Genomic DNA, 17,446 nt, shown 5'->3' on the forward strand with positions numbered 1-17,446 from the left:
GATGGCAGAGCATATATTTAGCATGCACAAGGCTCTGGCTCTGATTCCCAGCAGCATAGGGGGCATAAAAGGTTAAAATGGTAAATTTTACATTTTGCATGTGGGTGTGGGTGTGTGTGTGTGTGTGTGTGTGTGTGTGTGTGTGTATTTCAATACTGAGAATTGAACCCAGTGCTCTACTACTGAGCTGTATCCTCACTCCCCCTTTTTTTTTTTTTTTTTTAATTTTTGAGACAAGATCTCACTAAGTTGCTCAGACTAGCATTGAAATTTCTAGCCTCCTGCCTCAGCCTGCCTAGTAACTAGAATATCAGGCATGTGCCATCATATCAGGCTGTTACATATATTTTAACCATGAAAAACAATACGAATTAGGCCAGATATCTTCATAATTTTCTGTCCCTTAGAAATAAAAACATCAATTTATATAGTAAAATCAACCAACTGAGCAGAACATATTCACTCCACATCTGTTCCCTCCCTAAATTTCAGCAAAATGAAATAAAGGAATAAAAAAATAGAGAAAGGAGGGCTGAGGTTGTGGTTCAGCAGTAGAGCACTCACCTGGCATGTGTGAGGTGCTGGGTTTGATCCTCAGCACCATATAAAAATAAATAAATAAAATGAAGGTTTGGTGTTCAACTACAACTAAAAAATAAATATTAAAAAAAAAAATAGGGGCTGGGGATGGGGCTCAAGTGGTAGCGCGACCGCCTAGCATGCGTGCGGCCCAGGTTCGATCCCCAGCACCACATACAAACAAAGATGTTGTGTCCGCCAAAAACTAAAACATAAATAAATAAATATTTTAAAAAAAATAGGGAAAGGAGCTGGGGATATAGCTCAGTTGTTAGAGTGCTTGCCTTGCATGCACAAGGCCCTGGGTTCAAGACATTAGATAAATGTCAGCAATACTGTGGACAATTAAAAGCAGCAGAGCAAGGTTCTGCATATTTCAATATATACAGGATAGAACTGGGGATCTGGATCAGTGGTGGAGTGCTTGTCTAGCATGCATGAAACCTAGCTTCAATCCCCAGCACTGGGAAAAAAAAGGGGGGGGGCAACATAATATAGCTTTTTTCTTCTAAAAAATTCAAGAACAGAATAAAAATAATCTAGTATTTCCCTTTGACTACTGACTTTCTACAAAATCAAACACAGCTAATTTTTCTCCCATGCTTCTTTCCCTTCCATTTCCAAAGCAGAGCTATAATTAAATGAACCACCTAAAACTCCTTTTCATTTTCAGAACAAATGAACTCCAAAAACTAGGTTAGGCCATACTTACACACACACACACACACACACACACACACACACACACACACAGAGCTTTCTTCATCAAATGAAACTAAGATGTAGTTCATTTGACCCTACTGTTACATCCCTATGACAGCAGCAACTTTGTATACTTTTTAGAAACTCAGTTGTTTTGCCTGTTTTCCAGTACTGGGAACAGAATCCAGGGTCACTTTACCACTGAGCTACATCCCCAGCCCTTCTTTATTTTGAGACAGGTTTTCACTAAATAGTCAAGGCGGCCTCAAGTTTACAATCCTCCTGCCTCACCCTCCCAGACAGCTGGGATTACAAGTATGTGTTATCACACCCAGTTAACATTTTGCATTTTAATCAAGAATAAAGAATAATTTCCCTGTATACATCAAGAAAAATTTCATGAGAAAGTATAAACAGAACAAAAAAAACCTGGTGAAAATAAAATCCTAAAAATTACTCTCAGACTATACAGAATAAACATATTCTACCTTTCTACAACATTTTTCAGGGGCTGGGGATGTGGCTCAAGCGGTAGAGCGCTCGCCTGGCATGCGTGCGGCCCAGGTTCGATCCTCAGCACCACATACAAAGATGTTGTGTCCGCCGAAAACTAAAAAATAAATATTAAAAAAATTCTCTCTCTCTCTCTCAAAAAAAAAAAAACCAAACATTTATCAGTTACTTTAAACATTCTGAATTATAAATTATTGTGTCAAATTTCTATATCGTTTCCAACAGTGAAGCATTTGTTTCCAAATCTTAGTAAATACAAAAATTCCATGTACAAACTAAAGCCTAATGAAATTTATCAGAAAGTAACTGAGATCACTAAAACCCCAAGCTAGAAATGTGATAAGTAGTCAGGCATGGTAGCACATACCTGTAATCCCAGCTACTTGAAGCCTGAGGCAGGAGGATCACAAATTCGAGAGGTCTGCCTGGGTAAGTAACTTAGTGAGTCCCCATTTCAAAATAAAAAGAGCTGGGGATGTAGCTCAATGGTGAACACCCTAAGTGAGATCCCCAGTCCTGGGAAGGAAGGAAAGAAAGAGGAAGGGAAGGAAGTGGAGGGGAGGGGAGGGAAGGGAGAAAGGAAGGGGATAAGCAGTTGAAGTTGAACTACTTTAGTTTTTCCTTTTCTTTCTCTTCTACTTGTATAAGATGGGAAATCATAATATATATGAGATCCATCATTAAGAAGGGTGCTGGAGCTAAGAGGGATGATGCAGGATCCAAAATATGGGGACTGGGCATATGGTTTAGTGACAGAATGACAAGTTTTCACTAGCACATGTAAGGCTATGGGTTTAATCCCTAGCACTGAGGAAAAACAAATTTTAAAAAGATCCAAAACATGAAAAGAGGGATAGCCCTTACAAAGTATTGTCTTCACACATCCTAGTTTTTACAGGAGAGAGTAGGAGGAAAACTTCAAAACTGGCCCTCTGTATCTATGGCAATTGTTGGCCTCTAACACGAGCTTTTATTCATTTCTTTTCATTCCCACTGCTACCTCTGCAGCCAGATTGCCCCAGCCTCTAGACCTCCCCAGCCCTATACTACAGACCTCAATCTTGCCAAATAAATCTTCATAAAATAACATTTTATCCTCTCAGTCAATAGGTCTCAAGTTCATCCCAAAATAAGACTGTCTTTAAGGGTTGGGGATGTAGCTCAGTGGTAGAATGCTTGCCTAGCATGTGTGAGGCCCTGAGTTCATTCCTGGTACCACAAAAATAAAAACAACAACAGCAACAACAACAAAAATTCTTAGCTTTTCTAAGCTTTCTCCTATTACCAGGACCACACAAATCCTCTTAATCTCCTACCTCAAGTCCATTCCTGCCTCTGCACAACTGCACATTCTAAATCCAAATCATAAATAAGTTCCTTTCTCTATGCCTTAACAATTATTCTATTTAGGCCTCATTCAGCACTCGACTGCTTTGAGGTATTGCTTCAACTATTTTAAATCTTTATGTGGGTAAGGACTTTCTTCCCAGAGGGCAGAGAACATGGGTTATACTGCAGAAAGTCAAGTCCCAGATCAGAGGTTAAAAAATGGTAACCCACAAGACAAATTCTGCCCACAGTAGTGATTTGTTTGGCCCACAGTGTTTATACTATGAATTCATAAGTTGCCAACATTTAAAAATAAAGATTTCTTATAAACTCAGAATATCCAGATTCTCTTTAGAAAAAAAATTAAGATGAATGTAAGATATGAAAAGCTCATGCTGGAAAACTGAAAACCAAATAAAAGTAAAAACTGGTAAGTTAAGATGTTCAGGCTACATTCATTCCACACATCCCCCCAGGATAAGAGTGACTCAAGTGAATTATGCACTTTAAAACAGGGAATTTTGGCTGGGGATATAGCTCAGTTGGTAAAGTGCTTGCCTTGCATGCACAAGGCCCTGGGTTCAATCCCCAGAACCAAAAAAAAAAAAAAAAAAAAAAAAAACCAGGGCTAGGGATGTAGGCTCAGTGGTTGAGTGCCCCTGAGTTCAATCCCCTGTAACTGCCCCAATAAAAAAAAAACAGGCAATTTTGTTAATTTTATATCAATTTCCTTATTTAACCTTTTGAAAACTTTCTATTTTTTATGACAAATATAGTGTAGATATATACCTAAAACCTTAAATAATTTTTAATTTACTTTTAATTGATAAAAAGAATATGTCATGTACAACATGTTTTGAAATATGTACATTGTAGTAAGCTGAGCTAAATAATATATATAACCTCATATACTTATTTTTTGTGGTAAGAATAAATTTTGCTTCAATTAACAAAAAAATAGTAAGCCAGCTGGGCACATACATTTCCAGCTACTTAGGAGGCTGAGGCAGGATAATTATAAATTTGAAGCCAGCCTGGACAACTTGGCAAGGCTCTGTCTTAGAATAAAAAATGGATAGGGTTGGGGGTTTAACTCAGTGATAGTGCATCCCTGCATTCAATCCCTAGTACTATAAAATTAATTAATTAATTAAAAAAAAAAAAAAAAAACAGTGTGCCAGGGCTGGGACTGTGGCTCAGTGGTAAAGTGCTCGCCTAGCCCATGTGAGGAACTGGGGTTGATCCTCAGCACCACATAAAATTAAATAAATAAATAAAGGTATTGTTTTCATCCATCTACAACTAAAAAATATTTTTTAAAAAAGTGTGTCAAATTTGCTTTAACAGCTAACCCTTTGAAAGAACATGAATTTTCTAGCTTAAAGTACCAATCTGTCAACACTGACCTAATTATTCATCTTGCTCTTGTCAACATTTGAATCTATCATACTCACCCTAAATAATCTTACTGAATGAAAACATAATAATTTAAGAAAAGAAGGTTGGTGGTAATAATGACAACAATTATCAACTTGCATTTCATGTTTTCTGTGAGCCAAGCCTTGTTCAAGCAGAAACCCATGATCTCTATGGATATATATGCCTTAACTATTCCCAATGTACAGATAAGGAAATTAAGGCACAAACAAGCAGTTTGGGCAATGCCACACTGCCAATTCATGGTAGAATCAAAATTCAAAACCTATCTAATTCTGCTGGGCCTGGTGGCACATGCCTATAATCCAGCAGCTCCAGAGGCTGAGACAGGAGGATCTCAAGTTCAAAACTAGTCTTAGCAACTTTGCAAGGCCTTAAGCAACTGAGTGAGACTCTATCTCTAAATAAAATATAAAAAGGAGTAGAAATGTAGTTCAGTGGTTAAGCACCCCTAAATTCACTCCCCAGTACTTCCCCCCCACAAAAAAAATCAAATTCTAATATACAACGTTAACCTCCACATTGATTCTTTAGCATCCTTTCTGTGATCAAAAATCAAGACTAACCAGGTACTATGGCACTCACTTATAATCCCAGCATTTCAGGAGGGTGAGGAAGGAAAATCACAAGTTCAAGACCAGCTTCAGCAATTTAGGGAGCCTCTGCCTCAAATTTTTAAAATTTTTTTTAAAAGGATAGGAGTGATGCAACTCAGTAGTAGAGCAGTCCTGGGTGCAATCCCAAGTACCTCATGCATACAAACAAAGAACCAAAAGACTAAACAAGGCATGATGGCGCTTGACTATAATTCCAGCTACTCATAGGGCTAAAGCAAGAAGACCACAAGTTCAAGACTGGCCTGGGCAATTTAGCAAAACCCTGACTCAAAATAAAAAATAAAAAGAGCCAAGTGCGGTGGCACGTATCTGTAATCCCAGAGGCTTAGGAAGCTGAGACAGGAGGATCGCAAGTTCAAAGCCAGACTCAGCAAAAGTGAGGTGCTAAGCAACTCAGTGAGACCTTGTCTCTAAATAAATAAAAAAGGGCTGGGTATGTGACTCAACAGTTGAGTGCCTCTGAGTTCAGTCCCTAGTACCAAAAGCAGGAAAAAAAAAAATTAAGACAAACATGGCTTCTCATTTATGAAGCACTGGATATTAGAAAATCTTATAATATTTCTGAAACTAGTCCTATATTGTGTTGCCAACAAAGCCCAGAAAAAAAGGTCAATCTGCATATGAGGCACTAAGTATAATCAGAGTAAGCCAGAAAGAACCTGAGAGATCATATTCGAAACATCCAACAGACAAGTGAGGAAATGAATCCTAGAGAGACTTAAGTGAACTGCCCATGATCACAGAATTTAAGAAATGAAAATTACCATGACTAGACCCCACATACCTTTCCAAAACGAACTGCTTTGTGAACTTGGGATAAAATCGATACTTTAAGAAATATTTTAAAGATATTTGATATAGAAAATGATCTTTCCCAGCACATTACTTTTTGTAAGGTACCAAATCATTAAAGAAATGAAAGTTAGTCAGGCATGGTGTCACAGGACAGTAATCCCAGTGACTCAAGAGGCTGAAACAGGAGGATCACAAGTTCAAGGCCAGCCTTAGCAATTCAGCAAGGCCCTGAACAACTTACGGATACTCTGTTTCAAAATAAAAAAATAACAAGTGCTGGGGATGTAATTCAGTGGTAAAATGCCTCTGGGTTCAATCCCCAGTACCAAAAAGAAATGAAAGTTATGAAAGCTACCTTGTTTCTTTGCTGCAGAGAACACCATTCCTTTTCCTCTTTTCTGACCTCCATATATTTTCATTTTCATGTCTTTTCACCTGTCATCTTTTAAGACTTCTTCCTTTTACCATCTTATTTAACTGCTTTCCTTCTTACCCACTTCCTTTCTAGTATCACTCACAAATCACCCCACCATCTCCTTCCTTTCTCTTCATAATTATCAAAAGAAACAGATTAAGCATACATTTAATAATAGCAAATGGGATACCATGATAAGCATATGACATCCCTACTCTGTCTCAAGCATTTGTAGGATAGTTAGTTAACAAAAATATAAAACAAAGGGTTGGGGCTGGGGATGTGGCTCAAGCGGTAGCGCGCTCGCCTGGCATGCGTGCGGCCCGGGTTCGATCCTCACGATCCTCAGCACCACATACCAACAAAGATGTTGTGTCCGCCGAGAACTAAAAAATAAATATTAAAAATTCTCTCTCTCTCTCTCTCCTCTCTCACTCTCTCTTTAAAAAAAAAAAAAACAAAGGGTCACACAGGTGAATTAATAACAAACATTAGTGCTTATAGTGGAGACAAGAACAGAGGTATGAATGGGTACGTCAAGCAAGGCGATGAGGACAATGTCTACTAAAAGTCTCAAGATTAGGGTTCAGCAAATGAGGGACTACTCTCTTCCTTGCCAATGTTTAAAGCAGAAATTAATATAACATGACTTCTCACGTATAAAACACTGGATATTAGAGAGTCTTATATTTTTAAGTTTCTTTTTTACCCCCAGCTTATTGGAAGCATAACTAACAAATAAAAACTATATATATATGAAGAAATGAAAGTTAGTCAGGCATGGTGTCACAGGACAGTAATCCCAGTGACTCAAGAGGCTGAAACAGGAGGATATAGATAGATAGATAGATATAGATAGGTAGACAGAGATAGATAGATATATAGAATATACGTATGTATGTATGTGTATATATATTTTTTTTTCCCAAGGTATATCTTGTATAGCTTGTTTTGATATCTGTATACAACATGTAAAGTGATACAATCAAGCTAATTACTACACCCATCCCTACAGTTATCTTTTTTGTGTGTATGGAAAGAATGCTTAAAATCTATTCTTTTATATTTCATAATGTGTATTTGAAATTATACATTATTATCCATTCTAGTTACCATTCTGTACATTAGGTCTCCCAAATTTATTCAATTTATAATTATAAGTCTGTACCTTTTAACCCAACATCTTCCCATTTTCCCCATTCCCCCACCTAACTACTACTAACAACTCTTCTACTATTTTTATAAATTTGACTTTTCTTGATTCCATATATAAGTGAGATCATATATTTGCTTTTCTGTGGCTTATTTTACTTAGCATAATGTCTTTTAGGTTTACCCATGTTGTCCCAAATGGCCAGATTTCTTTCTTTTTTAGGACTAGGTAATATTCCATCATTTACATACCACAATTTCGGTAGTCCCTTCATTGTCAACAGACACAATAGCCATTATCTTGGCTATTGTGAATAATGCTGCAACAAACCTAGGAACTCAGGTATTTCTCTTAGGTAGTGATTTTATTTCCTTTGGAAATGATTGAATCATATAGTATTTGCCTTTCTCTCCCTATTAAGCTTTTTTACCTAACAATTCACCTACCTACTCTATTTACTCCTATTCTTTCACTGTTTGGCTCTATGGTCTACTTCCCCTCCCCCCACTTAATCAGTAGTCTTCCTCTTCTCTCTCTTCACATTTTTAATATGAAATCTCTCTTGTCCTCATGCTTTCCTTACAATAATATTGCCGACACTTCTTCCACCTCATGGATCTAGACAATATCTAAATAATATCTTTTTTTTGTTTATTTTTTGGGTTTTTTTGGGGGGCAGTACTAGGGATTGAACCCTGAGACACTCTAAAACTGAGCTACATCCCCAGCCCTTTATATTTTATTTTGAGACAGGGTCTCACAATATTGCTGAGGCTAACCTCAAACTTGCAATCCTCCTGTCTCAGGGAAAGTTTCTGGGATTATAGGCATGTGCCACTCCACCCAGCAATAATGTCTTAAATTGTAGATTCATAGTCTTTTCTGAAGATTTAATATGCTTTATTTGACCCTCACAACCATGCCAAGATGGAAGGTAAGAAGCAATACATCTGTGTGAAAGACAATAAATTGAGGCTGAACAAGACTAAATAAATTGCCAAGTCACACAGCTTGTCAGTGACAAAATCAAATGAGAATCCAGATCTTTTCTTTCAACTGTTTCTACTATACCATGTTGACTTCTTTTTAATTCCTCCACTACTTCACCACACATATGCCCGTGTCTGGACAAGTTTACAGAGGTAAATATTTATAAAACAGCACTAGTGGAAAAAGTGTGTATATATATATATATATAAGGGAGTGATAAAAACAGAAAAGTCAGAGGACCCAGATTAAGAGACGATGCGGTTCACAGGCTTATCCTTGCAAAGGATTTGGGTTACAGATCCAAGTGCAAACTGCCTATTTGTTTCTTCAACCAACTGATGCAGCCAGCATCAACACTGCTCTGTCCCCACATCTCCCACAGCAGTTATATGACCAGGGCTTGCCCTCTGTACCATCCTGTCCCCAAATATCACTCACAGGAATGTCACTGTACCTGAATTTCTCACTGTTCGAGTCACTTCTTTGGGTTAAGGCGTTGTCTCCAGAAGGCCACTGTGAAATGCATGTTACCTGAGAGGGGAAGGAGGGTCCATTAACAAGTTACTCCCATAAATACATCAGATTTGTGATGACCTTGTGAATCTCACAGAACAAGGTTCTCCCCACCACCACCACACAGGTCTTTAAAAAAAAAAAAAAGGGGGGGGAAATTTTTGATGGAGCAGGAAGGATAAAAGGGCAAGTTAGGGGAAAATGACTCACACACAGTATGGGGTGATACCCATCTGGGTATAATGGACATGTGCAGCAAAATGAGGATGGCCATATAAACACACATTCCGTCTATAAGGGTCATTGCCTATAAGAACATTTTTTGCAATCTGGAGGAAAATAAAAAGCATTCCAAGGATCTGGGTATAATCAGTTCTGAAAAGAAGCAAAAAAGCTGAGCTGGCAGCAGTTTTCCAAGGACAGTGTACTGCTAGAATGAAGTTGGAAAGGGACAAGAACAGCTTCTAGTTAACTGCTTCTAGTTATAAGGATAGTTTCCAATTGAACATTTTTAGCTGAGGGCCAACTTCCCAACCAGAGAAGCCTAGAAGTCAACTCTGCAAATCCCCCTGCTGATTTATATTGACTCAAAGCCAGTATCACAGCCACAAAAATCAACATGCCTTTTATGAATGCTTATTATGAGCCCAGAATTTGGCTAAACAACACAAATACAGGGGGGGGAAACATAATAACTTTGAATACTTTTCCTTAATTCATTTAAAGGAAACTAATCCCCAAAACTCAAAACTGAGAGGAAAGGGGAACAAGAAAGGAAGTGGAGAAGGGAGGTAGATATTTCCTATCAGGACTCACACAAATTTCTTAAGCCAGAATGAATATAACAAAACTCATATCTGAGCCAAGTTCCTCATTAAATTCTTGCCTAAACAGTTAAGAGGCATAACTAGAAATATCTTTTTTTATTGGTATAATTCCAGAATTTCTTTAATAGCACAATTCACCTTGATAAACTGAAGAATACCAAACCAAGAGTTGCAAAACCTGGTTCTAGTTCTAGTTCTGACTCTTAACTTTCTTAGGCAAAATGTGTAATTTTTTAAAAAATAAACAGATAATTAAGAGGTTGCCACCAGTCTAAGAATAGAATATAGCTAACATTATAAATCACCTATTAGGCAATTGTCCTCTGGTAGCATCACTAATCAATCAACACTTCCCCACAGAACTCACACAACCAGAATCCCTAACACAGTGTTGCTGGAAGCTATTTCCAGTTAGCCTATAAACCAAAATATATTTGCTACTATGGAGTAGATAATCTCTTCCAACTGTAAAACTCAAATACAAAGTTTCTGTGAGCCAGAAGAAAAACACTTCTAACAAGACTAAATCAATAGTGTTGATAGTCACAAATTTCAGTTCAAACTCCAAATCTGTTCCAAATTACACCTAATTTGGTTCTAATTTCTCAAAGATGCTTATAAACAATTCACTCTGATATTATTAACATATAGAACCTGTCAATATTATTTAGACATGCTAATGGGTTTTTTGAAAGAAAAAAAAAGGAGCTTTATTCAGAAAAAAAATTATATATATACGATGAATACGTGTGTATGTGTGTGTGTGTGTGTGTGTACCCAAAAATTTGGCAACACAATTGCACTGGTAGAAAAATAAATCCAACTTCAATCGTATGGTTAAAAATAATAATAATAATAATAAAAATAATAAAATATAAAATTTAAAAAAAGAAAAATAAATCCAACTTCTTGATCATTCCTACCTCCAAGGTCAGGCTTTACCACTTCTCAAGACCTAGACTTCTACAAGTCATTCTTCTACCCTTTCTCTTGTCACCAGAGCCATCTTTCTAAAACACACATGTATTCACATCTCTTTCCTGTCTAAAAATCTGTTATTTCTAAAAACATGAAATTCAAATTTAGAATTATACTTAGAACTGTTCATATAGTTGCCTCCTTTTTTTTTTTCTGTTCTCATGTCCCAAAAATGCTCTCTTTCCCCATTCCAATCCCAGTTTCCCCAGAACCCTTTTTCTCAAATCCCCTGAATATGCACATAACATTAAAGCATTAAGGTGAGTTTCCTCTGCCTGCTCTGTCCTTTTTCCCCACCTCTACCACACTCCATTTATCATCTAAAATGGAACTTCTACTCCAAGCTTTGCCTCCTCCTCTGGCCAAACCCCAAAAAGAACGAGAAACTTTCTTTTCTGTCTCAAAGATTTTTGAGCTGTCCTTGGTATGTCTACAGTTTAGTAGTTCCCAAGATCATCAAAATTACCTGAGGCATGTTTTTAAAATAAATTGGGAGGAGTCAACCCAAACCTACCAATCATATCAGAAATGAGATCCTGGGACTTCTACTTTTAAAAAGCTCCAATTATTCTAGTGGTCAAATCTGGGGATCACAAGCTTATCTCTCTCCCAGTAAGTACAAAGATGTGTGTTTTTTCCAAACAAATAAAGTAATTACTTTTAACAAAATAAAATGAAGAAGTATTCTGCACTTGTTATTTAATATTACATCCCTGTGATTTGTACGCTGAAGATGAATGAATTCCTTTTGGACATACATTCACTGTTCAAAAGAGAATTTCCACCTTCATTTCTAAATCTGAAAAATGAAATAACTGCACCTGGAGTAAATTGTGGACTACATAGCATTGGCTCTCGCCAGATTTCCCATGAGAACTTTATTTCCAATGAGAACCAAGTTCTTTGCCAATTTTGAGAGTGAAAATGCACTGCCTTTACATACTCAGGATCTAATTATATTAGGAATAGATATAGGAAATCCCACTTAAGTGCAATGATAGATGGCTGGCTTGTGTTCCCTAATTTTCAAAGAAAAATCCCCCCCCCAACTTCAAAATAAGTTTACTGCAGCCATTGAAGAGTGGCAGAAAATGTAACAAGATTTGCATACGAAAGTAGCCAAGAAAACAAGCTGATTTACAAGGCAATAGTGAATCTCCGGTACTTTGCAAGTTCACCCGATATGTCTCTAACTTTAGGCCCACGCTCTATCTAGGGTGCACAGACTGACCCTTGTGTTTCTGTTTAAGTCGCGGCCTGGAACTAAGTCTGAAAAGTTTAATTCCCTACTTAAAAGTCATATCCTCATCAAGTTTCGACCCTCCGAATGGTTCACGGCTACTTTTTTCTTTGCTCTGCCAAAGAAAAGGGCACTCTCAGGAAGAAGGACAGTGACAGCTCCACGTCTGCAAAAGTCGGCGCCGTGGCGGCGGGCGCCAGGGAGGGCGCCCAGGCCGGGACCACCGCGCTAGGGGACAATGGAGAGAAGAGGGGAGTGGAAGAGAGAACGGGAGGCAGCCGCCGTGTCGGGCTCTCCCTGCGAGAGGGGGCTTGGAAAACTCTCGGGAAAGCCAGCCAGGTGGCAGGTGGGCCCGGCCACCCGCCGCCCCTCAGAGAGCCACGTCGCCCGGGCGGGCCGCTGCAGCCGGGCCCCGCGCGTAGGCCAGACTGCTGGAGAGTGGCCCCCGGGCGCGGCAGAGGGGCGCGGGGCCGGACCCTGCCCACGTCCGACACAGCCCGGCCCTCTCACAACTTGCAGGCGGCCAGGCGAGGGGCTCCGGGCGCCTCAACCAGGCACTGCCTCTCGGGGCGTCGGGCTGGCCCCCCCCACCCCTGCCCAGCCCGGGCCACCAGCCCAAGCTCCCCGCGCCCCCCACGGGCACCGGCTCTGAGAGAGGAAGGAGCAGCCACCGCTTGGGCGCCCCGGCTTGAGCGCCGCATTCATCTCCCCTTCCTTCCCCCAGGCACTCTCAACCAGGCTCCCTCCGGTCCCCAGAACGGCTCCCAGTCCGCCCGCGGGTGTTTACCGGGACTTGGGGCGGCGGCGAATCTTCAGTCCCTTCGACTAAGATGGCAGCCGGTCCCGAGCCCCGACCACAGCGACTAGACCAAGTTAGCGGCCAGTGCGCAGGCGCCTTCCCTCGGAATCGGTCTGGACTACAAGCCCCAGCAGGCCTTGCGCGCCAAATCACTAAGTTTTCCCACCTCCAGGTGAGAGGGACCTTGAGCTGTTCGCGGCAACTTCAGGATTATTATTATTTTTTTTTAACATCTGCCTTACCAGAACCTTTAAAGACTATACCTGTGTTGTCCAAACTCTAGTGTGCATCAGAATCACCTGAAGGGCATTTTAAAAGTTAGATTGCTGGGCCCCACCCCCAATTTCTGATTTGGAATAGGATTTCATAATTTGCATTTGTAACAAGTTGTCTGATGATGCTACTGACAGCTGGGATCACAATTTGAGATCACATTGGATTATAGTCCTTAGGAATGTACACTTCGGAGACACATATGATTGGGTTAAAATCCACCTTTCTCCGCCCTTTTAACAGGGTGTTCTTAGGGATGATAACAATTTATTGGTGCCAACATGGCAGGTATTAAAGAACGGAACAGCGAGCAACCTCCCGTAATCCTCACAACAGACCTGTGAGAGAAGTACACCGTTATTACCTCCATTTTACAGGTCCATAAACCAAATCGCATCCTGGATAGGAACACAGGCAGAGGCTTCCAGAGTCGCTCTTCTTAACCTCCTTTGTGGATTCTGAGAATAGAACTGTACAAGTACAACTCAGAGGCACGACTAAGTGTTCAGAAATTAGTGACCTTTGCTATTATTGTTTATTCTGTTTCCTCCTAAGGAAGTAACGTTTTACCATCTGTGATGTCATTTACACTTTTCAAGTACTTTTGAAACTGTCTTGTCAATGTTTCTTTCCTACATTATGTCTTAGGAGAACTTTTTAAAATCATATATTCCTGGTCCCTTACCCCATTCAGATTCTATAGGGCAGTAGTTTTCAAAATTTACTACTCATTAGGATCACCCAGAAAGTTTTTTAAACCATAGATTGCTGGTCCCCATCACCAGAGTTTCTGATTCACTGGTCTGAGCAGACCCTGAGAACTTGCTTTTCTTCCCCCTGCTGTTCTGGATTGAACATTGAACTGAGCTATAAACCCCAACCCAAGAATTTGCATTTTTTAACCAAGGTCCACGTTAGCAGAATCACTGCACTAAGGCATGTTTCTCAACACCCCCCCCAAGAAGCATTTTTAAACATATTTTCCTCCTAATCATCCTCTCCCTGAAATTTTAATCTTATAGCATAGTATATATCTATTTATGTGCTTTAGACATGAAAGAGTAAAATAAATAATTCTTATATACCCACAACCAATATTTGTCCTGTTAAGAATTATGCTGTAAGAAAGCCAGACTTGGTGGCACATGCCTGTAACCTCAGCAACTCCTCAGAAAACTGAGGCATGAGGATTGCAATTTCCAGACCAGCCTGAGCAATTTAGTGAGACCCTGTCTCAAAATAAAAAATAAAAATAAAAAGGACTAGAAATGTATTTCAGTAGCAAAGAGCCCCTGGGTTCAATCCCTAGTAAACCGTCTGTGGGCGCGCGCACACACACACACACACACACACACACACACACACACATTTTTTAAAAACATTATGCTCTAGGGCTGGGGTTGTGTATCAGTAGTAGAGCACCTGCCTAGCAGGTGTATGAGGCACTGGATTTGATCCTCAGCACCACATAAAAATAAATAAATAGAATAAATTTCTATCAACAACTAAAAATAAAGAAATGCTCTATGGGTTGGGGATGTGACTCAGTGGTAGAGCACTTGACTATGCATGAGAACTTGGGTTTAATAGAACCACTAAAAAAAATTATGCTGTTGGGCTGGGGTTATGGCTCAGTGCTCGGGCACTTGCCTCACACGTGTGAGGCACTGGGTTCAATCCTCAGCGCCTCATAAAAATAAGTAAATAAATAAAGATATTGTGTCCATCTACAACTAAAAATTTTTTTTAAAAAAAATTATGCTGTAAGGGAATCTGGATTTTCTTCGGTGATTCTTGTCACCAGGCAATTTTGGGAAACGTAGCAATCCTTTCAGGTATGAAATATCTGTATGACTATTAGAGAAGAAAACTGTCTAAATGAAATGGACTGGTCCGAGAACCAGTCAAAGAACTAGGAACCAAAGATCCAACTAGCTCCTTGTTGTCTATAATTTTAAAAAATTGTATGTTACCACAAAATGACCGAGGCGGACACAAACTTCACGGGTCAGCACAGCCTTTATTCAACATCTGATGGACCCACTTTCCTGATGGAAAATGAGCCACCGGCCAAAGGAGGAATCTGTGCTTATATATGTTACACTGAAAGGTGACCTAATTATTGACAGAGTGTGGCAGTTTGGACACTCAGGAAATAACTTGTGAGAATTTGAAATTTGTTCTTTTTTTTTTTAAATATTTATTTATTTATTAGTTATTGGCGGACACAACATCTTTGTTGGTATGTGGTGCTGAGGATCGAACCCGGGCCGCACTCATGCCAGGCGAGCGCGCTACCACTTGAGCCACATCCCCAGCCCTTGAAATTTGTTCTTAATGGGCAGTGTTTTTACTTGGGGAAGAATGGAGGGTCTGGGGTCAGTGTTCAGTGCTTATCTCTTCAAGGTCCCATTGTACCATCACTGGGAAAAGATTTATTTGCGAAAGGATCAATGCTTTAGCTTCCTCCCAGAAACAGCCATTTTAAACTTGATGGATAGCTCCTTCCCAGGGATTGTCCTGTCACTGGGAAAGAATGTATTGGCAAAAGATCAATGTTACCAATGTGTTGCCTTCTTCCTCACTCCCTCTTCCTAGGCCACACTATTTGGGAGGTTTTGATCTTCCATATCTTTTACTGTATAACATTTGGAAAAATTAAGGTGTTAGAAGTCAGGACAGTGATTATCCTTTGCAGGGAGGTAGTACCAGGAAGGAGACACAAAAGGGCTTGTTCTCTGCCCTGATCTGGGTGACCAGGCATGCTCATTTTGTGAAAATTCATCAAGATGTATATTTATTTGTGCATTTTTTCTCTATTTACATTATATATCAATAAAAGTTTACAAAGACAAATATATGCTTTAAATATATATATTAATTTTGTTCCAAAAATGCATCTCCTTTGAAAGATATGGAAAATGACAATCACTGGGAAGAAGACAAACATTAATCTTTTCTGGGTGACAATGAACCCCGGAGGAAGAAGATAAGCAATGAGCGCTGGGCTCGAGACTCTTCATCCTTTCCCAGAAAAAATGGGTTTCAGACTTTTACAGCCTGTTTTATGACGTCCCAAACCAACATGTTCTGTTGAAGTCTGCAATGATTAAGTCATCCTCATTGTAACCTATAAAACACAGACCCCTCTTGTAACCAGTCACCATTTTCTCCCTTGAAAATGTGCCATATGTCATTCCACCACTGCTTAAAAAAGACAGCTTGCTGATCCGAGGTCTGCTCCCATTTTCAGTTATTTTTGCTTATATCCTTCTACTACATGCCGAAGATCCTCAGACTTTAAATGCATCAGAATCACTTAGAAAACTTGTACGGATTGCCAGGCATCACTCCTAGAATTATTGCCCCACCCCAACTACTGGGGAATAAACCTAGCATCTCAAGCTTACTAGGCATGATCTAGTAAGCTATTTCCAGCCTTCCCCAGAATTAATTTCTTTCTTTCCTTCCTTTCTCTCTTTCTCTCACTCTTTTACCCAGAGGCACTTTACCACTGAGCTAAATCCCCTGCCCTTTTTTTTAAATTTTCTAAAATTTTTATTTTAACTCGCGGTCTCTCCTTGCTAAGTTGCTAAGACTGGCTTCAAATTGCAAACCTCCGGACTCAAGTCTCTGGGATTATAGTCATGCACCACTGTGTTGGTTCTTTTTCATTTTCTTTCTTTCTTTCTTTTTCTCTTTTTTCTTCTCCTTTTGGTCTAGGCACTCAGGCATACTAGGCACAGGCATATATTGTGCCACGGAGCTACACCCTCTGTCCCAACCCCCAGAATTCCAGAGCCAGGAAGTTCTAGGATCAGACCCCAAACTGAGCATTTCTAACAAGTTCCCAGGCAATGTTGATGCTCAGGGATCCCATTTTGAGAACTACTAGACTATGCTATCATAATCTTGTTAATCCCAAAAGCTATGATCTGGGAGACAGTGCTCTAGCAAGAGTTAATAATTTAGGTTTCCAAGGTATATGGATCAAAAATCCAGTCCTTCTCTCCACAACTTGCTTGCCTCTGGAAGATCAATATTAGGGAGACTAAAGTTGGTGGGAAGAAAATCAGTTTTATTTACTGGGACCAGCATCCTAAAAAGATGGGGGGGGAGCACTATTGCCTCAGAGCACTATTTTAGGGAACTCAGAGGCGCATGGGGCTTTTATAGGGAAGGAAAGGAATGATAGGCAGGAAGGCTAAGTAGGGGTTGGGGGTAGTGCTGTCTTCCAATTCTAGGGCTTGTATCTGCCCCCCCCCCAAATCAACTTTGACCTCCAA

At 39.7% G+C, this 17,446-nt stretch overlaps 1 protein-coding gene across 11 annotated transcripts in view; it reads right to left on the minus strand.

Moving 5' to 3' along the window:
* Positions 1–17,446, minus strand: part of ITCH (itchy E3 ubiquitin protein ligase) — a 212,757-nt gene that overhangs the window by 117,425 nt on the left and 77,886 nt on the right. For 6 of the 11 annotated variants that reach the window (XM_081292449.1, XM_081292445.1, XM_081292447.1 and 3 more), the window contains one exon: positions 8,985–9,061. The exons of 2 other annotated variants lie outside the window; for them this stretch is intronic. The gene's annotated coding sequence lies outside the window, so the exon portion shown is untranslated. Of the gene's footprint in view, positions 1–8,984; positions 9,062–12,731; positions 12,803–12,875; positions 12,984–17,446 lie in introns of those variants that run through there. 3 more of the 11 variants (XM_081292441.1, XM_081292450.1, XM_081292442.1) reach the window with 3 other exon arrangements.

This window comes from Spermophilus citellus, assembly GCF_964194105.1.
Source record: "Spermophilus citellus genome assembly, chromosome: 4".
In the NCBI taxonomy this organism is placed as follows: Eukaryota; Metazoa; Chordata; class Mammalia; order Rodentia; family Sciuridae; genus Spermophilus; species Spermophilus citellus.